This window comes from Dasypus novemcinctus, chromosome 1 (genome assembly GCF_030445035.2).
Source record: "Dasypus novemcinctus isolate mDasNov1 chromosome 1, mDasNov1.1.hap2, whole genome shotgun sequence".
Taxonomy (NCBI): domain Eukaryota; kingdom Metazoa; phylum Chordata; class Mammalia; order Cingulata; family Dasypodidae; genus Dasypus; species Dasypus novemcinctus.
Window position 1 is genome coordinate 120,287,801 of NC_080673.1, and position 25,770 is coordinate 120,313,570.

Sequence of the window (25,770 nt, forward strand, 5' to 3'; positions counted from 1 at the left end):
GACCAGGAAGCCACAACGGGATCACAGATTGACTACATGATAAGCCAGTGAGGAGTTGGAGATGGGCCAGTCAGGGTACCACATGATCCTGCCACTTTTAAGTAGCCTTTTTCTTGATTTAGCACTCACCCTGTTACTGTTGGCCTTTAACTGTTTGCTAAGCTTTGAAAAAGATGTTTTTGCCATTCCTTGATGATTGTTCAAAGCTTCTTGGGGGCAGAGAGGATGGAGCCTTGAGGCATCTCACTCCATCATCTTGGTGGGCTCAAAGGTGCTTTTTAAAAAACACATTCTTTGATATTCTTGCTTTTTGCTTCTCCTCCTTTCCCTTCTCTATCCCAAATCACATCCCACTCAACCTCAATACAATTAACCTATGTTAATAATCTAGAACTGTTCTATAAAAACATATATAAATAAACTTAATTAAAAACATATAAAAAAGTATATATATGTATTTTATATATATACAGTCACTCTGGTATTTACATAAATGTACCTACTGATTTATCAAAAAACAGAATTGCATAGTACACATTCTTTTGTGTTATGCTTTTTTTCATTCCACAACACTACAAAGAAATTTCTTCAGATCAACTGGTATAGTTCTAAATTCAATACAGCCTTGATAATATTCATGGTTGGGTGTAAAAATTCAACCATCTCCCTAACAATGGCCACTCACTTTGTTTTAAATTATTGCCAAATTTGGGGCATATATCTTTTCATCCTCATGCTTTTATTTATATGGGATAGATTCTAAGAGAGATCGTTGTGTTGAAGGAAATACTTATTTGCTTTTAAATAATGATTTTCCAAAAATGCTATGGTTATTCACAGTTTCACCAGCAATATATGAGAGGAAGTTTTTCCCTAAATACCACCAACACTAGTTTTCACTTTTTAAATATTTGTCAATCTAATAATTGCAACGTGATAGCTCATTTTAATTTTAATTTGCATTTCTTTTTTGGTAGTGAGTTTAAGCAGAGTCTTATATGTTTGTTAATCATTTACATTTGCTTCTTTATAAATTGTATTTTCTTATCTTCTGTCCATTTGTTGATGTTGCCATGTGGCTTTTCAATTATAAATTTTTAAGATTGTTTAAATATTATAGATGACAGCTCTTTGTCATGTGTGTTGCTAGTATTATTACAGAATCAATCCTTTTTCTTTGGGTATGGTATCTTTTTTAAGCACAAATTTAAATTTGCAAATATACCTGTGTTTTCTTTTCTAGCTTCCGGATTTAGTTAACATTAAGAACATCACTCCACTCTACCCTCAGTCCTACCTGTATTGTATATGTGAATACATATACAAAGTTTTCTGGAAAACTTATTTTTTTAAAAAAACCTGTCACTAAGTTTTTATTTAAAAAGCATTAAATGAAAACTTATTGGGAAGCGGAAGTGACTCAAGTGATTAGGCTTCCATCTAACATTTCCGGGGGTCCCAGTTTCGGTACCTGGGGCTTCCTGGTAAAGGAGAAGCTAGCCCACTCTGTGGAGAGCTGGCTTGTGCCACGAGAGCTGACCTGCACCACGAACTGATGCAACAAAAAAGAGACACAAAGGAAAAACAATGAGAGACACAACAAACCAGGGAGCCGATATGGGTGCCTCTCTCCCATATCAGAGGTCCCAGGATCAGTTTCCAGTGCCTCCTAAAGAGAAGATTAGAAGAGAAGATACAGAAGAACACACAGCAAATTGACAAGAAAGCAGCAAGCACAGGCAGGGGGTAGGGGAATAAATAAAATAAAAAATAAATCTTTAAAAAATAATATTAATTTAAAAAAAGAAAAAAAATGAGTATGAAGTTCCTTTGTTTTTCATTCTCTAAGAATAAAATTACTTAAGGCTACACGCTGTTGGTTAAAGATAATTGTAAGTTCTTATTTCCTAGACAATCGAAGATAAGATATTGCGGTCACATACGTCAAAAAAGTAAAAACGGGCAAACTGAAATAGAAAAGTAAGATGTAGCTAGTCATTTAAGCTAATATGCAGGTAAAGAGCATTTTATGCTGGAGCGTATACATGCAGCAGGAGCCAGGGTCAAAAATAATTGCCATGATGACTATCTATCTAAAACCCTCCCATCCTGGGCCACAAATCTACAAATAGTCCTGTTAACACTCCCAGTATACAGTTGGTTAAGAATTTGTCGTTTGGAACAGAAAATAAAACCATCTTAGCCTAATCAAGAGAGTATTGGTTAAAAGCAAATTCAGTGGTAGAAATACGGCTAATGATCAAGGCACTGACATGGCCAACTATACTACAGAATGGTATGCCTGTTTTGTTTGTCTCTTTAGTCTTCTCACTCTTTGCTTTCGTGAAGTTCCATCTATTATATGTCTCAAAAGACAGTAAGAACTTCAAAAATACCAAGACTACAAAATAGATGCCTGTGTGATGTTCTTGAATGTTGACGAGCACAATAACTAAACAGAACCCTTTTTTTTTTTAATTTTTTTATTTTTTATTGACTTTGTAATAATATTACATTAAAAATATATATGTGAGGTCCCATTCAACCCCACCCCCCCACCCCCCCTCTCCCCCCCCCCAACAACACTCGTTCCCATCATCATGACACACCTTTTTTAAGCCCCTATTTCCAAGCCAGTCCATATGACCACTTGTGGACTTTTAGTCAAGTCTTCCCGTCAGCTTAGAAGAACAGAAGTGTGCAAAAGAAAAGTGTTTTGTATAGTCTGTCCCCAGAAGCTTCAGAGTTACAGAAATTCTAATCACAGTATGGGACTATGAAAGCCTTTTCAAAGGTTTGTTTGTGCTGCCTTTCCAAAACAAGAAAAAGAAAAAATGAGCTCCCTAGCCTGGTGGCTCCTCTCCACATACTGCAAAAGGAAAAGACCCCTCTCCTGCTTCTAATTACAACACTAAAGCCCAGAGAACTGCCTGCAGAGTTCTATGCATCATTTAGGACTTTGATGCTGAACTGAATTCATAAGGGGAAAAAAAAGCTATTTCTATCATTCTACCGTCAATGTAAACAAAGAAGAATATTGATTAAGAGTCATTACAGAATTCTCCCGGGTTAAACTTCTATTGGGAGGCTCTATCTCAGTCTTTATAAATAGCAATTACCTTCTGTGCTGTTAAGGATTCTGCCTTGACAAGGGTTAATAAAGAATAAAAGGTTTGCCTAAAATCAAACTCAAATTATAAGTGATTTGGGAATAAAAGACAATTCTCATGGAGGAAAAATATATAAGCTGATAGGTGACAGTGTTTGTAGTTTTTATACATCAATTTTTCATTTTAGGGAAATATAATGGAACTTTAGCTCTGGCTGTCTAGTGCAGCTTGAAGGAGGAGAATTTGCAAAGATGCCCCAGTCTGGTTTTTGTGACTCTCAGCAGCAGGTCTGATTTTTACATTATGTAACTGTCACATTGAGTTTTCCTTTGGATAGTCTGGACTTTGCCATCAGTGATTCATCCAGGTAAACTTAAGCCAGACTTGCTTAGGTACAAATCCTGGCTGTCCTGATTTGCAGTTACTTAATCTCATTTTGTCTTGGTTTCCTCAACTGTAAATCAGGAATAGATTAGAACCCATTTCTTAGGTTTGGTTTGAGGATTAATTACTTCGAGCAGTGCCTACCTAGCACATTGCAAACAATGGATAAATATTAGCTATTGTGGTATTTCATCATGCTATACATACCCCATGTCTCTTCTAGTATCACTTCATGCCATTAGTAGCACTTAGATAAAGGAAAGAGTTATGGAATTCAGTGTATTTATTAATTTCCTATACCCAAATTCTTAATATATTTTGATAACTCATCTAAGTTAAATAAAATGTCAATGAAAACCCAATTTACATGGTTAATTTAGATATTTAGTAGATTGTCTACAGATGAGTATTATCTCAAACCAAAAGTTTCCACTACCAACTAGTTTAGGGATTATTATATATACATGCATGTATTAAAACAAGCACAACAAAGTAAAATAACGCATAATCATACCCATAATACCTCCTCCAATTCCAACCCTCTGAGTAACCCTTTTTAAAAGTTTAGTGTGAATCCTTTCTGCATTTTTCCCTTTATACATAGTTACACACATATGCACACACACAGGTATACAAATACAGACAATAATGTGCACACAAATATATAATTATATGTATATATTTACAATATGGGATCATGCTTTACACATTAGTTTGCAACCTGCAACCTGCTTTTTTCCTTTAACAATATATTACACTTCTCATCCATGTCAGGACATAGAGATACATCTCATTCTTTTTTTAAATAATTGCTGTCATTTATTGGGCATTTTCTCTCTTCTAAGTACTATGTTAAATGGCTACATAAAGTATCTCAATTAATCCTTACAATAACTTTTTGCTTGTTTAAGGAGGTACTGGGAATTGAACCCAGCACCTCTTACATGGGAAGCAGGCACTCAAACCACTGAGCTACACCAGCTTCCCATCTCATTCTTTCCATCTTCGATATAGTAATCTATTATTTGTCTAGTAATCTATTATATTTAATGTACCAAAATCTACTTAATTGTTCCTTTTTTGATGTACATGTTAGTTGTTGACATTTTCTAAATAGATCTTCATATTGAATGTTTATTTAAATTAATAATCATTGAACACATAACAACTGAATGAGCAAGAGAGAGGTAGAGAAGGGAATTACAAATATGCTGCATGAAATAATCTTTAAATTTTAATTACGACATTTACCTATACTTCTCTTAATTTCTCCTTTAATCCACTCATTATTCTCTCTACAACCCAAAAAGCATAACTTTATGCCATTTTTTTAATTGCTGCCAATATGTACAATCATTCACAACAACCTAAGAGACACTTTGAGAGGTTGCATAATTTGATCTTTATTATGTTTGAAATTTGCAAAGAAGTAAGCCATAATATATCACGATTTTTTTAACCAAAATAGACATTTTATTAACTCTTTTAAAATAAAAAGAATGCAATATTGTTACCAAAAAAATCACAACACCAAAAAGCATAAAAATATAGACATAGCTTAAAGGGGTTAATCTGACGCAGGTCAGGCTCCTAGGGAATATGTGAATGTTCATTTTGCCATAGTGGGTTATATCATTGGATAGAGACCCATATAATGAGAGTGAAGGTATACCCACATCCTGGGGAGAACTGATGTTCTCAAATAGAGGAAATTGTATCTCTCAAGAAAAATGGTGGCTCCCAGTGCATTAGGCCAGTTGAACATATCAAGCACTCAACACTGTTGCAAGTATCTCTGAACATGGCCCTTCAAGCAATGAATATTGACTGTCACCATGGGCCCTAAGGGGAGGGGGAAAGAGATATTAAATAGATGGAACCAATGTAACTGTGTGGGCAATAGAAGTGTTCCACAAGATTATGCAAGGATGGATATAAGACATGTTAAATTACACCAAAAATACATAGGGGCTGATAGGCTAAAATGTAAATCATAAGGTAAAACATAAAATAACTAAAAATTTAGAAAATTACATAGTCTAAAATATAAACCACAATGTAAACCCAAATGTTACCTTGTTTGAAAGCTATTGTCTCAATATCTGTACATCAGTTTCAGTAAATATAGTATGAATATGTAAAAAGATTATTGCTGTGGAAGGGAAAGAGTTTTATGTTGGATATGTGGGAGTACTGTATATTGTATATATGAATTACTGTGATCTAAAACTTTTGTGAAGATAAGCTTAATAATGAGAAAAAAGAAGAAGAAAAAGATAGGACGTAGACACTAAGGAAAAGACAGAAGTAGTTGCCTTGCCAATTTGCATACGGGGCAACACTTATTGCAGTGATAGAAGGCAAAACATAAAAAAAAAAGCTTTTGCATTTTTTAATTTTTTGATACCTCAACTTATTTTTACCTTAATTTTTCTAAATTAATATGTATTCTATATCTAACCTTTAAACTCATCACTATACTCCATTTTACTATTAATGGAACTTGGCAATATATTGGGCTTCACTTTTCAAGAAGTTTTGGATCACAGACAGGTTCAAAAATGGCAGGGAGGAATACTGGTATGGGATGTTATTGACAGGGGACACATGGTTAGCAGGGAGTTCTCCAGGGCATATATCCAAGGTACATAAAAATGTTTGGATATTTTCATAGTGGATACAATTAAAAACAACAATTGAGGGAGTGCTGAGTTCCTAGCCAGGGGAGCACTATCACAGTCCCTAAAGGAACAGCAACAATCCCCCAAGTGCAATGGCAAAGACCAAAAAGAAGAAAGGTCCGACAATGACCCCTTGATACTAATGACTATGCTTGTGAGCCTGTGCACCTGAAATAAGAACAAGGTCTAGAGCTGCAGGGTGCCTAAGAGTTACCTCCTCAGAGCCTCCATGTTGCTCAAATAATGGCCAGTCTCATAACCAAACTCAGCATGTAAATGCATTGCCTTCCCCCCAGCAGGGACATGACTCCCAGGGATGAACCTCTCTGGCACTGAGGGATTACTACCAAGTACCAGCTGATGATGTACCTAGAAAATGACCTTGAATAAAAGGGTCAACTCAGACCAGCAGAATATCTCAATCTACATATAATACCATGAGTTAAAAATGCTTTTTGACCTGAATAAAAGGGGGAAATGGAAAGGACAAATGAGTTTATATGGCTATGAGTCTCCAAAAAGAGGCAGGAGGTTATCAGAGGGGTTGCCCTTATGCATACCTCAGCAGAGTTCCAGAGACAGATAAAGTAGATACAACCCCAGATATTGGTTCTTCTGAGGGCTACAGAGACCCATAGGTTCTATGGTCATGGCAGATGGAGGTCAGTGCCATGTCAGTTGGCCCTACTTTGGAGTTTGTGTTTTTCTGTGATGGAGCTAGACTCAGATGTGATCTTTGTTCACAAGCCTCTCCTGTTAATTTTACTGGAACTGTAGTTGGTGCTGGGGTTTAATGTATACCCAGGGGACCTGAATCTCTGGACTGACCATGTGATAGCCAGGCCCTGAGCCTCAAAAGACTTGCAACTCCTACACTCTGGTTTATTGGACTTACCCCACTCAGCTAACATGGAGGTGAAGAAGGTCAACCACCACACCAGGGAGCCAAGAGTGCCTACAACTGAAAGCAGGAGAATTAGCATCCATGTGGAATCTAAGCCCCCTCTTGATGTAGATGTGGAGTGGACACAACCATGTCAAGGTCCACAGGATGGAGGAATAGAGTATGAATTAGAGTGGGCTTACTGATATTCTATTCATGAACTATTGTGATTAGTAATCAAAGAAAATGTGGCATTGGTGTGGAGAAAGTGACCATGGTGGCTGCTGGGGGTAGGGAGTGGGAGGAAGAGAGGAGATGTGGGGACATTTTCAGGACTTGGAGTTGTCCTGGGTGATGCTGCAGGGACAGTTACCAGACATTGTATGTCCTCCCATGGTCCACTGCATGGACTGTGGGAGAGTGTGGGCTATGATGTGGACCGTTGACCATGAGGTGCAGAGGTGCTCAGAGATGTATTCACCAAATGCAATGAATGTCTCATGATGATGGAGGAGATTGTTGTTATGGGGGGGAGGAGTGGAGTGAGAGGGGTGGGGGGTATATGGGGACCTCATATTTTTTGAATGTAATATTTAAAAAATAAAGACAAAAAGAAAAAAGTAAAAAATATATAGGCATAAATCTCTCTAATTCAGAATCAGCACTACTGACATTTTGAACTAGATAATTCCTTGCTATTGGGTCTGTTCTGTGTACTGCAGCATGTTTAGCAGTATCACTGGCCCCTACCCACTAGATGCTGGTGATACCAATGCAGTTGTGACAACCAAGAGTGTCTTCAGACATTGCCAGGCAATGTCCTCTGGGGAGCAAAATCACCCATGGCTGAGCAATCCTTTCTCTCCGAGCAAACTCTGTTAATAGTTTGGTGTTATATATAAACTTCTTTTATACAATTGGGAAAAGTCTATACAATCTGTTTTATAAACCTGCATTTTTTTCACCAAATAACATATCACAGACACCTGTCCATGTCAGTATTCATAGACTTACTTTATCCTTTTCACAGGTACATTGAATTTCACTGTATGAATCCACCATGATCATATATTAATGGACATTTTGGTTGGTTTGAATATTTTCCAGTTTAAAGAAATGCTGTAATAAACCCACCTGCATATATATCTCTGCACACTTCTATTACTTCCTTTGTAATTGCTGGGTCAAAGGGTATACATATTTTTAATATAAATTTTTTCTTTAGTTTTAAATATGTATTTCATATGAAACAAAACAAATGTTGCTTTGGGCATAACTTTACCTATTTTTCTAAAAGAAAAGAATAAATTCCTTCTTTCTGGGCACAGTGATCTGTGTTTTCCTAAGAGGAAAAAAATAAATACTACTTTCTCTTGCCCTATTTTTAGTTAAAACCTAAAGCTTTGATCAAGGAAACAAAAGCTTATTCTTCTGAATCTAAAAACTACATGCTAAAGCAGACCAACTCATACATGCAAGGGTGTCAATGCAAACAACAGGGTTTTTTAAATTTCTTTTTCTTTTTTTTATTATTCTTTCTTTCAGTCTTGCAAATACCAGTTTTGGTTGTATGAATAGTTATTGATGAGCTACAGGGAGAGGGGCAATGTGGTCTTATTTCTCACCTCGTAGGGGGAGACAGCCAAATTGTGAGGTAAACTGAAGTCGGTAAATACACAATTATTCAGCTTGTGTCTTGACAATAAATGTACCTCTAGGCAGTGAACCTGCCAGTCCTCAGAGTACCACTTTGCTGATTAAGGAGATAAAAAGACGATATTGTGGAAAGGGTCATTTCAAGAGTAATGAATCCTTATTCTGTCACTGTACTTTGTCGACAGGGGCAAGAAGTTTAACAGGGATGAAGCATCCTGGAACATCCAGGTGGCAACATGGAGAAGGGCAAATCAGAGATGACTCTTTCTAGGCCATGAAAAAAGAGCAGGATCTATGATGGCTGAGGAATGGCAATGTTGGTGAATTAAGTACTTCTCAGGGAGAAGCTTTATTAAATTAGCCTAATATCTTATTGTGTGATCAATAACAATGTATTTATTTTATACTATGGCCTTGAATGACTTTTCATTAGGAATTTAAATGACCTTAGAAAGCTACTGAGTATCAATTTAGAATACTTTCAGGAGATATTAGGCTGGCCTCAGAGCAAAAGTGAATGAAAATGCAGCTTATTATTTAACTGACAGAGAAAACGTCAAAAACCATTTCACCTTGGCACGGGGCACAAGGTGGGGGTGGGGGAGAGTAGCTCAAGTTATGTGTCTAACCACATACTAGTACTCTGTGTTGTGGATTCCCAGATAAAGAATGAAATAGATCAAGAAAGATGGTGTTTGCAGTCCCAGGAGATACTAACCCAGATAACTGTTGAGGTTGAGATGGTTGTGAGATTGGAAAAGACAGAGATACTGTTTTAGAGTAAATACATAAATGAATTGCCAGGATTCTGTAACAGATTTCGTCAGTGCTAGCACTTCTTCCATATGTCCCTGGATTCTTTCACCATTTTCATGCTCACAGACTCTAGACCCTGTATCTCTATGTTTGAGGCTATGCTGGGGCTACCAGAATTGCTCTGTGGGACCCTAAGTGTACATCCCACTAGGAATCTCTTAACCAATGACTGACAGATGTAGACCACGGTTTCCCAACCTCAGCACTACAGACATTTGCAGTCACATAATTATGTGTGGTGGGGCTGTCCTGTGCCTCGTAGGATGTTTAACAGCACCCCTGCTTCTAAGCATGTTCCCTCCAGTTGTGACAATCAAAAGGTCTCCAGACATGATCAAATGATCTCTGGCGGCTAATCCTTCCCAATTAAAAACCACTAGAAGTGGTTTGTAGAAGTGAAAATGCCCCTGTTCCCTTGCCCCTAAGTGGGCCATTCAGATGTGTAACCCATGCTGGCTTCCCCTAAAGGATTACATTCTGCAGAAGTTGACTTGGTACTACATCCTTGCTCAACCTTCTTTCCTTACCAATTTCTCTCCCAGTTTTGTCTGTGAACATTTCCCAATAAATGACTGTCACACAAATTCTCATGTCTGCATCTGCTTCTGAAAATCCCAACCTCTGGCAGTCTCCATAATAATTGAGCTGCTGATGAGCCATCTAACTAGACAGTCAGAGTTTCACTGTGTGGCACTATTTTAAATACCTTCACTGGCCCCTCTTATTGTCTATTTTCTAACTCCATTCAAAGATCTATTCCTACTTGGTTTACTTAAAAACAAACAAAGGAAAAAATACATACTGTGAGTTTCAATGCATTTTTTCCCTGTGTATCAAAATCCTATTACTATTCTCTATTCTCTCTCTCTCTCTCTCTCTCTCTCTCTCTCTCTCTCTCTCTCTCTCTCTCTCTCTCTCTCTCTCTCTGCTTACCTTAATGTATCATCATTATTTTGGGTAAGGGAATTTCATTGCATTTTCTTTGAAAAAGATCACATTAAAAGGAATCTCTTTAAAGTGGATAATCCAATAAATTTCTTCATAGTTATACAGGTTATGGAACAGTATCTGCTGAGTCCCAACGCAATTTTCTGAGATTTAATTAATATCCTAAATTAGTGTCTGGAATGCTTTATGTGTGGCCTGAAGAGAAAAGACCATTGAAATCTTGGTTGGAACAAGGATTTATGGGTGTATGAGACACAGGGAGTTTATTACTGCCGCTATTTCTGAGGTAGATGCTTTCGGAAGCAGGATTTCTAGCCAAAAGCTACATCACATACCCTTGGCAAATATGCCTCTTTATTTTGTCTCTTCATTCTTCAGTCCAAATGAATCCAAATTAATTGCATTTTTATTGATTTTATTCTTTTGGCTTAGCAGGGTCATCAGAAGGGGATCATTTTTATTTTCATCATCATTTTGAGATGTGTCTCAAGGCCACTTGTAAAATAAAAGGCACCAGATCAGTGGTGTTTAAGACATCATTCTAAAGGCTCAAGTAGTAAACAGGGATTTAGAGACAAGCTGCAGCCAGAGAAAAGGTGTGCTCACAGCTATCTACTCCTTAAGGACAATTATAAATTGAGAGGGTACTAGTTTAGTTTCTGTTTCTTTTCCTGCCCCTAAAATATGTGTGAATACATCCCAGGGTCCACAGGATGGAGGGAAAAAAATGGATTAGAGTGGACTTACTGGTATTCTTCTATAGAACTATTGTGATTAGTAATGGAAGATTTGTAGCACTGGTGTGGAGACAGTGACCACAGTAGTTGCTGAGGGCAGGGAGAGCGAAGAAGAGATGTGATGTGGGGGCATTTTCAGGACTTGGAGTTGTCCTAAATGATATTGCAGGGACAGATGCTGGACATTATATATCCCCATAACCCACTGAATGTACTGGGGGAGAGTGTAAACTACAACTTAAACTATTAGCCATGTGGTGCAGCAGTGCTCCAAAATGTATTCACCAAATACAGTGAACATGCCACAATGATGAAAGAGGTTATTGATGTGGGAGGAGTGAGGGGGCAGTATATGGGAACCTCTTAAATTTTTTAATGTAGTATTTGTTGGATCTATATATCTTCGAAAAAATACAATTAAAAAAATGATGGGGGTGGGGAGTGGGGTATGTGGGAACTTCTTATGTTTTTTAATATAACATTTTGTGTGATCTATTAACTTTTTTAAAAGATAATTAAAAATAAAATAAAGAAAGAAAATGAAAATAAATAAAAAAATAAAATATGTGTGAATAGATTTGATATGCAAACTTTTATTTCTTTTATCCTTATGAAACTTAGTTGGAAAAAGTAAAAGAAAAAATGGAAGAAGAGAGAAGGTTCTAATATGATCTACAGAGACCTGATGAATATGAAAGAAGGTATTAAGATTATAAGTAGAAATATGGTGATATACAGAAAAATTACAACTGGTGGAACTTATGGACCATAGTTAAAAGTAGAAGTGTAGTATTTTTACAGCAATGACAAAGAAGATATTATATCAATTCTGAGAGATAACCCTAAAGAGGTGTAAGAGAGCCCAGATTTTTTTTTTTGAACAAAAACATGCTAAAATAACTGAGGTGATGACAGCACAACCCTGTGAAGAAAATGAGAATCACTGAGTGTATACTTTGAATAGATCGTACAAAACACAGGGACTCCAGTGGTAGAAGAAGGACTGTGATTAACAGAACAAATATGAGAATGTTCTCTAATGAACTATAACATATATAATACTAATACAGGGTGCTAATAACCAGGTGGGTTGGAGGAAAAATACACCAAATGTAAAATATTGGCTATAGTTAGTAGTAATGTTTTGAAGATGCTTTCTTAATTTGTAACAACTATTTCACAACAATGCAAGGTGGTGGTGGGGTGATGTATGGGAGCCCTGCATGATGATAAGCATGTTTGTTTTGTAAGTTCACGAGTTTTACTAGACGCATTGCTTATGTATGTGCATGTATGAAAGACGTACTTCAATAAAATTTTATTTTAAAAAAAGATTGCAAGTAGATAAGAACAGAGGAGAGGATCGTGGTAAGAAATTAATGCCTCTACCACTCCAAGGAAGGTGGGTGAAGATTACGCTCCTGAATGCCTGGAGAGAAATGGTAATGGTAGGCATGAGATCACACAGGCCACAGAAAACTCACCTAGTTGTTCTAAATAAATGGGGTTTACACTCTCTCGCAGTCCGTTCAGTGGATTATGGCAGGATATATAATGTCCTGCATCTGTCCCTGCAATATCATTCAGGACAACGCCAAGTCCCGAAAATGCCCCCATATCACACCTCTTTTTCCCCTCTCCCTGCTTCAGCAACTCCAATAGACACTGTCTCCACATCAGTGATATAATTTCTTCCATTACTAGAGTCACAATAATTCTATAGTAGAATACCAATAAGTCCACTCTAGTTCATAATTTATTTCTCCATCCTGAGGACCCTGGAGTGGTGATGCCCACTACAATGTAAACTAAAATCCATGCAGTGTAGCAGTGCTCCAAAGTAATTTCATCAATGCAATGAATGAACCACACTAAAGAAAGTAGTTGTTGATGTGGAAAAAGTTGGGGGAGGGGGTGAGTCGGACATATGGAAACCTCTTGTATTTTTCAATGTAACATTTTGTGTGATCTATGTACCTTTTAAAAATAAATAAAAAATAAATTTAAAAAATAAACAAAATAAAGGGATAGAGTAAGGCAAATGAAAGAACTGAGGAGACCATGATGATGCATTAAGAGATGCTAACTTAGACTAACACAGCCATCACATCTATATGCAATCATGTATCAGTGGGGAGTCAAAGTATTTTTGAAGCTAGATAAAATATATGGGAGTTGAATTTTAAAGGAAACTGTGTATTATATTATAAAACTATCAAAGATATATTAAATGGACTACAGCACAATTCAATATGCTTCAATAGAAGACACCAGCGACTAGAAGCTGACTTCAAAAGGGATTCTGAGACTGTAAGAAGAGAGTGTTGAAGGGGATGATAGTTTTAACTGTGGGTGAAGATGAACAGGAGAAAGAAATCGAGCCTGAGAAGAAGAAACTTTGAAGGGAGAGAGGAATAGAGGCTCCATAAGGCCATGTCAGAGGTGCAGGGGAGAGGAATAAAGCCCCCTGGGATATTTTAAGTCAGAGGGAAAAGGCAGTCACCAGAAGCAGGAAGAGTCAAGGAAAAGGTCTTCCTAGGGCCTTCAGAGGGAACGGACCTGTGGACACCTCGATTTAAGGCAGCCTCTGGCCCGTGAGAAAAAATTTGTTAGCCAGCCCTAGGAAACTAACTCAGGGCCTAGATGAAATAGGCAACTTTGTGTTTATTATTAGAACTTAAAATAGGTCAGGTTTAAGAAAAAAAGTCTCTACCACACTCAGCTAAGATGGAGTTGAAGAAGGACAACCACCACACCATGGAGCCTAGAGTGATTACAACTGAAAATGGGAGGATTGCATCCAGCATCCAGGTGGAATCTGAGCCTCCTCTTGACATAGAGGTGCAATGGACACAACCAATCCAATGTCCACATAGAAGAGGTGGCATTGGATTGGGAAAAGTGGACATAATGGACAAAGGGTATGGGGAAAGGCAGGAAGAGATGAGAGGTGGAGGCGTCTTCGGGACATGGAGCTGCCCTGGATGGTGCTTCAGAGGTAATCACCGGACATTGTAAATCCTCACAGGGCCCACTTGATGGAATAGAGGAGAGTATGGGCCATGATGTGAACCAATGTATATGAGGTGCAGAGGTGCCCAAAGATGTACTTACCAAATCCAATGGATGTGTCATGATGATGGGAACGAGTGTTGTTGGGGGGGGGGAGAGGGGGGGGTGGGGGGGTGGGGTTGAATGGGACCTCACATATATATTTTTAATGTAATATTATTACTAAGTCAATAAAAAATAAAAAATTTAAAAAAAAAAAAAGTCTCAAAAATACTAAGGTCCTCAGATGTGTGGTAACCTAAATGGATATAAATTTGTATTTAATGAATAATAACTCTCAAGATTTCATATTTCCATATTGAAGTCCTAATCTTAAACCTGTACATTTTGGAAAGTACTGCACATTTTTATTCCAAACTCTGAGTTCAGCTTATTTCTGAAAATCAAGCCAAGTTTCCTTTAAGTCAAAGGGAAAACTCACATAAACTGAGCAAAATATTCAAAAAGGTGCACTGGGAAGATTTCACAGTTTAATGTAAGGAATACTTCCGGGTTTGAATTACCTTTTGAGGAGAAAAATTAATAGCTCCCTCCCTCACATATCATCATCCTTCTGTTACAGTGCAATTATCTCCCCAAAAGTGGCTGTAAAAATCACCTTGTATAGTTACATATTTATCTTCTTCATTTACTTCTGTATCTCATTTCTTCAGTTTGAAAATAGCAAAATTATTTTCTGAAAGTCTTTGCACTGTCAGCTCCAGCTAGGAACTGAAACACACTCGCGCTTGTGCACATACACACACAACGTACTCCCTGTCTCTCATATTATCTGCACCTAGTGAGCTGAGAACATCATTTGTATTTTTGCTGAGGATGCTTGAAGAGAGCTTTTTCTTCCACAAATTTCCTAGCACCAAGCTGCTGATATGTCCAAAGACTTACATTATCAGAAGAATTAGGTTCTAGAGAGAAATGCTATCTTTTCTTCATTCATTCAACATGTGTTTAAGTAAATTACCAGGCATTGTCCTGGGTGTGCTGGGCATACAACAATGAATGAGACACAAACCTTAATGTTTTAATATGGAAGAAAACTAGATAAACAGACATTAATGATAGGCATAGGTAAGTATCCACTGCCATGTAACACGTGGGAGAGACACCCAGCTTTGGCATCAGGGTAGGCTTCATATAGGAAATGATGCCTAACTTGGCACTTGAAGGACAAGAAAGAACTATCCAGTCACCTAGTGAACTCATGTGAAGGGCAGGAGGACAGGGAAAGGGACAGTAGAATAGTAAATGGGACTGTATGGGAAGAAAGGCCCGAAACTCAAATTTCTTACAATACATGTTAAAGACTTATTACCTTAATTGTGGGAAGCTACAGATGAGTTTGATACATGAAAACATCATATGAGCTATTTGATTATTTTTTAAATTGATAATTGATAATTATTTTAAAACAAGTTATTTTTTCCTAAGCTGTTCATTGGCCACTAGTATCTTTGATTCATTCTTTTTTTCTAGTTCTTTCTTCATCCTGTTCTTCCTGCAAAGACTATGGAATAAAATGCTACAATGATAGATGAACTAGCAAGCAAGGAATTCTTAATAAATGTTCTTAGGTAATATTAATAAGGGATATAAAACATTTTAGTTCTTCTTTCATGATACCAATATAAAATTTCATTTAAAAAATTTACATTTCTGTATGTATGTAAAATAAAGGAAGAAAGGACACACAAGAATATTTGAAAGAAGAGTGAATAATAATTCAAGAAGGCTATATCCCAGAATGTACTGAGGTTTGCAAAATATGCCATAAAGAAACCCTCTCAGTTTTGGAAGGCATAGATGGGATTCTTAGTTTCAGTGCTTTAATATTGACAGATGACAAAGAGAAAGCAGAGCTACTCATTCTTTACTGTGCTTTTATCTTCTATGACAAGTGAAGAAAGAATACATATTGGGATGAGAGACTTGAAGACCAAGATAAGTAGGCAGAACAACAAAATGTCTTGTTCTAAATGTACTTGAGTCCCCACCAGCTGTTGTTACAGATCTGTAAGGAAGTCTGGGGAAAACAGGAATAGTGCTGAATGATGGGAAAAGTGTGCTATCTCAACTTTCAATAAGGAAAAGGAAGTTGAAAAGGGAGTTAGCAACACTGCTTGTGTATCTCTGGCCTTACCCATCTCCATGGAATTATGAATTCAGAGGCTGAATTGCAAATATCTGGATTTCTTAGAAATCTTCGCAGGTAATTCTGACACAATTGCAGAGCTAAAAATCTGCCATTAATCTATAAACCTGATGTCAACTTCAGACAAAATTTTTAAACGTATGATTCTCCTTGTCTGAAACAACAGTTTTATGAGTACATAAAGAGACAATGATTGATCAGTAAGTCCCAGTATGGGTTGCTGAAGAACAAACCATTGCAGAAAATTTTCATTTTCATTTTATTGAAAGAAATCTGTATGTTAATACCTTATAAAAACTATTCCACAGAGCACTAGTTCTACCAGATGTTAATCGCTATTGTAAGAACAAAAAAACTACTATGTTAATAAATAAATTTGGGATGTTCTGACTTCAACAAAGCTAAATTGATTTACATATTAGGTATTCTTATTCTTTAATAAGATAATGTATCTTAGATCTCCAAGAGGGATTTAATACAAAGTCTTTCCCAAATACTTTTATCCTTGACCCCTTCTTTCTGACCTATCTCTTAGAACCAGTGTTTCTTGGAACATCTAACTAAAAAAGAGATTATCTTGGTTAAACCAATGAATTTGACAAAGTGTTTTATGCTGTCTTTGCAGGAATTGTGGGGGAATGTTGGCTATTAATTGTATAACATAGTATTATGCCTGATAGAATGTGTATTAGTCAGGATTCTCTAGAGAAACAGAATCAACAGGAGATATATGTAAATAGTATGAGATTTTAAATATTCTCTCACGTGACTATGGGGATGCACAAGTCCAGGTTCCACAGGCAGGCTGCAAACCAGGGGCTCCAATGAAAGTCCAATGAAGGTCCTAGATGAGTTTCCAATGAAGGTCCTAGATGAGTTTCCAGGAGACATTTGCTGTGCAAAGATGAACTGGGAAATTCTCTCTGAATGCTGAAATCACTTCCCCTTTTAAGGTTGATTAGATAAATAATTGGATAAAACATCACTCGTTGCTGATGGCAGTCTCCCTGGTTGATTATAGATATAATCAGCCATCTATGCAGTAAACTCACTGATGACTAAAGTCCATAAATGTCCTTGTATTACAATTAGCCCAGTGCTTGCTTGACCAAACAACTGGGCACAATCACCTAGCTGAGTAGATACATTAGCCTAACCATCACAGACTGACAATACTTTAAGTGCTGATTAGTTGACAAGAATCAACCTGGAGAAGAACTCTGCTATTCATTCACTCACACGTTCATTCATTTATTCAAAAGGTGTTTATTAAATATCTAATATTTACTAGGTACATGATTCTTGATGCTTTCATCAACAATTTTGATGTATTTATATATGCTATACGTATCAAGTCATAGCAAATGACTGAAAACTGGAAGGTATAGAGTATATGTTGAATGTTGAAAGTTAGGGATAAGATTCAAAATCACTACCCCTGGCTATAATAATGAGCAGAATACAATTAGATTAAATCCAATAGTAAAAACAATTGCACAAACCTCAGCAGTATGAAAAAGAGTCAGAAGTTTTATTGACAACATCACTGTGAGTTAACAAAAATGTTAACAAAGCTTTAGGATGCATTAAGAAAAATACCATGTTAATGAAAGGAAGTTTATAGTTCTGCTGAACTATTTAATGCCAAAAATCAGACAAGAAGAAGCATGATTAGGATTGCCACCCTTAAAAAGGAGACACAATTAAACCAGTATCCCCCTAGAGAAGAGCAGCCAAGATGACTGGGATCCCAAAGACCAATATAATGTGGAAAAGCATGGGAGGGGGAGGGGATGCAGCCTATGGGAACCTGCTTTATTTTTTATGTAACATTTTGTGTAATCCAAAGCTTCTTTAAAAATAAAAATAAAAAAATTAATTTTAAAAAAACCAGTACACCAAAGAAGAGTTACAAGAATGAATAACTTTACACTTAAGAGAAGAAAAAAAAAAAAGAGTGGGAGCTCATTATTGCTATATTTAAATTTAATAAAGGAATTAATCCATAAACCAGATGAAACTTATAATGGCAATTGGTAGAACTATAAGAAGTTTGGGGACTCAACTCAGGAAACTTTGTAACTATCAACCTATCCAAAAGTTTAGTAAGCTATCTCTTCACTAAAGGTACTTAAGCAAAGGCTATATTACCATTTTCCAAGAATGGCATAAAATGATACACTATATTTTCTGTTTTATCACCTCTAATAAGAAGAATTTGAACTGGAAAACGATTTCCTAAGTGTAGCTGTTTGGCAGTGTTCATGAATTCCAAAAATAGTTATTGGATTATGTCTGTAGACTGGTCTCTCAGAGGTATCACTTTTAATTGATTAAATTATGATTAAGATTTTGATTGGGCCACATCAGTAGGGTGTTGAGTTCCCACCCCTTGGTGAGTGGGAACTCCCAGAAAAAAGACAAGGCAAAAGACAGAGTTAGGAGTTTTTTGAGCTGGAGCCTGGGAAGAGAACACACAGGAGAACACAGAGAAATAGAGATGGCTCCTTAGACATGGCAGAAGACACAGAGCCATTTGCCTAATAATCAAGAGATGAGCTTGTGGAGAGGCACTGCAGCTGAGCCCAGAAAGAAACGTTCCCCGGGAAGAGAGGAATCCAAGAACCTTGAACACTTGGCAGACATTGGCAGCCATCTTGCCCCAAAACATAGACTTTGGTAAGGGTAGTAACTTAGGCTTTATGGCCTGGTAACTGTAAGCTTCTACCCTTTATAAAAGCCAATAGATTCTGGAATTTTGCATCAATACCCCTTTGGCTGACTAATACACTAAGGTTCCTTTCAGCAATGTAATTTTGGCTCTACCAGTGTTCATGAGGGATTTCTTCATTTGTAATCTGAATACCATACTGTACTACCTCATTCATTCATTCACAAGCCCTTATCAAGTATTGACTGTGTATCAGGCACTATGCTAAGCACTGGGCATCATAAAAGAATAAGACCTGACTCATGGTCTTGTTATTTTATATTAGAGACATATTAAAAGTGATGAGGTCTCAGAAGGTGGTTTTTTTATCAATCATTTTGTTGAAGAATTGATTAACGTGAAAAGGTTAAGAAAGGCTTTTTAGAGAAGGCATTTGCACTGGACCTTGAATTAATCAATATTACACGCTTTCTAAAACTTGACCTAAAGTTGTTTTTTAACACCATTTAAGGCTCTTAATGTTCCATGAACCCTGGCATTTCAATTCCTAACATTATTTTTCTCTCTCTCTAATATCCTCTACTTCTCTCTCAGTTCTTTCTTTCCATTTTTTCCTATCTGCCTTTGACAAACCTGACCATTTTTCCCCTCTCCCTTCTTTTTTTTTTAAAGATTTATTTATTTATTTAATTCCCCCCCTCCCCCGGTTGTCTGTTCTCTGTGTCTATTTGCTGCGTCTTGTTTCTTTGTCCGCTTCTGTTGTTGTCAGCGGCACGGAAAATGTGTGCGGCACCATTCCTGAGCAGGCTGCACTTTCTTTCGCGCTGGGCGGCTCTCCTTACGGGGCGCATTCCTTGCGCATGGGGCTCCCCTATGCGGGGAACACTCCTGCGTGGCAGGGCACTCCTTGCATGCATCAGCACTGCGCATGGGCCAGCTCCACATGGGTCAAGGAGGCCCAGGGTTTGAACCGCGGACCTCCCATGTGGTAGACGGATGCCCTAACCACTGGGCCAAGTCCATTTCCCCCCTCTCCCTTCTTGAATAAGGCTTCGTTGTAGCCTCACTGAATCCCTGTGGCAGGCTCCCACACCCAGGATCATCCATCCTTCTTCTCCCAGCGCCTAACCTTAGTCATTCCCAGTCCCACCCCCAAACTCCTGGCCTTCATAAATATCATGCCAGTTAATCCCCCCAAAAATACTCAAGCCCTCCTATCTAATAATTTGTGATGGATCCCTCTTCTCTATCAAATCAGACAAATGCCCCTTCCAGGTTTCAGGTTCAATTATGACTTGGCTGCTCCTCATTTCCACTCTTCCACTGTCCATCTTCCTCCTCCATCCCCTCATTGTCCCTTTAGTGAACAATATTTCCTAAAATTCATAGAATTTTGTTCATGTTTCCCTTACATGGGATGTTGTTCCCTCCAGCCTGATTCTCCTCACTATATTCTAACCATGTTTTAAAGCCTAGTTTAAATACTATCTCCTTCTCTAGACCCCAGTACATTGAACTCAGTAATACAGAGCTCACTATTTAAATATCCTTTGATAGTTTCATATGTATATATATTAGTTTTATCTTCCCTGAGTTATAAACTCCTTAGGAACAAGGGTATTTCCTGTATCCCCAGCACACTCCTACATCCATAATGGGCATAAGTAAATAGTTCTTCAGGTATCATTTATTTGGGGAACAACAACAAAATAAGAAAATTCTCCAACAAATCCAGTGTTTGACTGAGGTGTGGACAAGTGGCACAATTGTTCAGAGTAACTATCTATATAGGGCATTAAATTATAAGAAACATTTATGAATATGTAACAAAAAAGAAAAAAACACAAATTTTTCAGATCTCTCCTGAGGGACAATATTGTATGAAGAGGGAAGGAGTACTAACAAGCCCTGAGGATACTAGGTGAAACCCACCAAGGATACAACAAGGCTGTGGTAGTGGGGCAAGCTATCAGCAGTCCCCTCTGTCCTCCTTCATTTCCTCAGTCCTCAGCCTATCCTCTAAGCAAATGTTAAAAATATATTTTATACAACTATCAGTTTATAGGGATATGAAAATTTTAACCTTCCCTGAGTATCCATATGTAACCACCTGTATTAGTTTGTCAAAGGGGTGCTGACGCAAAGTTCCAGAAATCTGTTGGCTTTTATAAAGGGATTTATATGGGGTAAAAGCTTACACTTACAAGGTCCAAAAGAGTCCAACTCAGGGTTGCTTTCTCACCAAAGTCATTTGCCGTGTGTTGAAGCAAGATGGTCACTGATCTCACCATTTCCCTCTGGGCTTCCTGTCTCTCAGCTGCAGGCTGGCACAGAGCTGGTCTCTCAGGGCTTCCTCTCTCTCCTGGCATAGGGCTCATTCTTTCTGGCCCTTCTTTATAAATCTTGACTCTCTTCCCAAGGTCATCTGCCAACTATCAAGTGAATGGCTCATCTCTCCTTGGGGTCCCAGGATCAAAAATGGCAAAGCTCTCTCTCTTCCTATGTCTTCTTGAATGAGTATCCATTTACATAGGTCGACCAAGGGTCTGGGAACTCAACCTGAGTCATGCCTCACTGACATGGTCAAATCAAAGCCTTAATCTTAACAGATAATTTAATCAAAGACATCTCAGCTGAATCTAAAGCAATTAAAGGGTATCATACCCAAAGGAATAGATTAGTTTACAAGCATAATCTTTCCCTTTTGGGGATTCATAAAAAAATCTCAAACTCTCACACCACCCCTCCTTAATTAACTCCAAAGAAAGCACAAAGTGAAATAACATCTTGCTTACCCACAAATCTATCACCATATACAACTTAAGCAGTGTGCCAATACATAAAATTCATTGACTAGTGTCCCCAACTATTTCTAGAAACAAGGCCTTGTAGAGAGAGCACAGGAGTTTGTGGCAGAGAATCTGGGTTGATGACCTGGATTCAAATCTTGTTTACTAGTTCTGCTCTTGGGCAACTTAATTTCTACTCCTGTCAAATGAACCCTAATTCCTCATCTGCCAGACGGGATGTTTGTTAGATCTGGAATGTATGTGAAGGTCCTATGTAAACCCTAGAGCAATAAATAAATATTAATCTGTTTATAAACACATACAAAAGGCATGGGCATTCACTGGTAGGTGGCCTTTCAACTCTAGTTAAAAATTCCTTGGGGAAGTGACTTTTTGCTCTCTAGAAAATGCTCTGGCTTATGACTGAATAGTTTTCCTCCAAAGAAGTATCTTTTACAAGATACTCATTGCCTAGACCAGATGATCTAGATTATAGCTGTCAACATTTTTAGCAGCAGAATTTGATTTTGTTCTAAAAGAGAGGGTTCCTTATCCCCCAAAACATAGTTTATAAAACAGATAAAAATCTCTAGTTAGAGCATTGGAGGTGACAAATGACAGCTGTGGTATTATTAAATTTAGTCTCCAAATTCATTTGTTGCACAGTATTGAAAAAAATCCTAATTCTTTTAAGAAGCTGCAAAAGGTAAATGTTTTATTTGAGATCTCTTAGTAACCTAATATTGCTTTCTGAACACAGACAAATGGTGGTAGAGCCTTCCAGGAAGAGCATCAGAGTAGGTAGGCAGGGCTTGACTCTCTCACAAAAATAGCAAAGGAAGGAAAAAGAGTTGTCCAAGGGAACTGTCTGGGTATCTGCTCACCAGAAGAGTGCCACACATCCTCCAGGAGGACAAAGGACAGAGAGACAAAGAAGGTGAAACAAAAACCTTGAATTGCTAACCCCTGCAGCCGGGATGGACATCTATCCCCCTCCTTGAAGTGAACAGCCTGGATAAAACCTGTGACTCACTGCAGTCACCTGAGAGGGGAATAGACATCTTCTTCCCTGGGAAAAGGAAGGGTGTGGTGGAGAGTGGTTTTCTTAAGTGAATTAGGCCAGTAAAGCCCACTTTGAATCTCAGCTCTGGACAGACCAGAATCACAGGCAAGTGGAGGTTGAGACACCCTTGTGAAAAAATTCACTGACTAGCACCATCTGCTGGCCAGTCAGGAAACTGCAAGGAGAAAAACAGCTTTGAGGGGTCACTCATCCCACTCCACTTAGAATGAATCTGCTTCCCATTAGTGAGTTCCTGAACCTATTTTAATAACTTAAGCTGGGCAATTTTAAAGGTTTAGAATAAGTTGAACCAAAAATTAAAGAGCTGTGAAACATAATCACTAGGCAAGAGAGAGAAATTGACTGTCAGAGTAAAGTTAGCAACATATTCAGAAGCTTGGACATCAGGGAAAAAATTACAAAAGCCAGACATCCAGGAAGATGAGGGATTATAGACACAGGACTCACTTCTCTCACAGAGAAATAGCTAGAGAATAGGCAAAAACAGCCTGGTGGAAAAGTGTTCTAGGGTTTAGGACACAATGGGGAAGCTGGATACCTCCCAGTAGAGAGAGGGGCAAAGGAAAAGAATTTCAGTGAGAAAACTCAGTGGTAAAAGTTGCAGCTGCAGCTGCTGGCATCCATCCCCCCTCCCTTGGAGTAGACAGCTTTGAATTCTCTGGCATCTGGCCAGTGGCTATGGACAGAGAGGGCTGCATGGGGTCTACCTCCCCAGTAAATGGGAAAGAGAGGGATGCAGCCTAAAACTGATTCAGCTTTTGGACGCCAAATATACTCTGCTGTGTCCCATGCACCCTTTTGGCCCAATGAGGTTGTGCCATTGTTTGCCCTAGAAGTGAGCATAGGACTAAAGAGATCCAACCTTCTCAGACATCCTCTGTCCTGACTGGGGCTGGTTGTTGAGGACACTGAGGGGAGTGGCATTATTTCTTACCTTGGAAATGCAAGGCGACTGCTAGCAAAAGTTGGAGAACTGCCTCTAACAATGTTTAATTTGCAAGGCTCTAAACAGCCCTGAGGCAGGATCCTCTGTCTCATTGTTCTGGTCAGGGTTGCAGCGAATGCATTCCAAACATGGTTTGAGCTGAGCGTTCTGCTGGCAGACCAAAGAAGTGCATGGAAGGAATTAAAAGTAAATAAATAAGAGAGGCTTTTTCAGGCCTTAAGAGCCTCTCTCCTATGGCCCTTGGAAGTGGGCCTACAACCATTTCTGGGCCCAGGGCCCAGATTTGAGCAACTAAACAGAGATAGTTCTAGAGAGTTAGAACAGGTTGAAACAAAAATCAGAGAATAGCAATAACACACATCCTCCTATAGCTAAATCTCTATGCAAGAAAGAGAAATTGAGACCAAAATAAACTCATCATCATAATCAGATGCCTAGATTTCAGCAAAAATTATAAGCCATACTAAGAAGATGGAAGATATGGTCCAAGCAAAGGAATAAACAAAGGTCCAGATGGGACATAGGATTTGAGACAACTAATCAATGAGGTTCATACAAGTTTCCTAAATCAAATCCAATCAATGAATTGAAAAACAATATGGCTAGGGAGATGAAAAACATCAAGAAGACACTGGGAAAGGTGCAATCAATGAAATTTAAAAAAAACATTGGAATCATATAATAGCAGATTTGAGGAGACAGAAAAAGAATTGGTGAGCTTGAAGAAATGGCCTCTGAAAGTGAACATACAAAAGAAGAGATGAAGAAAAGAATGGAAAAAATTGAACAAGGTCTCACAGAGCTAAATGACAGCAAAAGGCATGCAAACATACATGCCATGGGTGTCCCAGAAGGAGAAGAGAAGGGAAAAGAGGCAGAAGGAATATTTAAAGAAAGAATAGTGGAAAATTTCCCAACCCTATTGAAGGATATAGACATCCCTGTCCAAGAAGCACAACAGACTCCCATCTGAAAAAATCCAAATAAACCAACTCCAAGACACATACTTATCAGAATGTCAAAGGCCGAAGCAAAGAGAGAATTCTGAGAGCAGCAAGAGAAAAACAATGCATAACATATAAGGGATATCCAATAGGATTAAGTGCTGATTTCTCACCATAAACCATGGAGGCAAGAGGACAGTGGTCTGATATATTTAAGATACTACAAGAGAAAAACTTCCAGCCAAGAATCTTATATCCAGCAAGACTGTCTTTCAACAATGAGGGCAAAATTAGAATATTCACAGATAAACAGAAACTGAGAGAATTTCTAACCAAGAGACCAGAATTTCAGGAAATACTAAAGGGTGTGCTAGAGCCTGAAAAGAAAAGACAGGAGAGAGGGGCCTGGAAGAGAGTCTAGAAATGAAGATTATATCAATAAAAGTAACAAAAAGTGTCAAAAGAGTGGTGAAAATAAAACATGACAGATAAAATTCAAATAGAAATAAACTTAACCAATGATGTAAAGCACTTGTATTCAGAAAACTGCAACTCAATGTTAAAACAAATCAAAAAAGCCCTAAATGACTGGAAGAACATTCCTGCTTATGGATTGGAAGACTAAATATCATTAAGATGTCAGTTCTACTCAAATTGATATACAGATTTAATGCAATCCTCATAAAAATTCCACCAGCATTAAAGAAAAAATTGAAAACACAATCATTAAATTTATTTGGAAGGGTAAGGAGTCCTGAATAGCCAGAAACATCATAAAAAGGAAAAGTGAACCCTCATCTCCAGACTTTAAATCATAATACCTACCTATAGTGGTAAAAAAACAGCATGGTACTGGTCTAAAGACAGACACAATAGACCAATGGAAACAAATTTATGGTT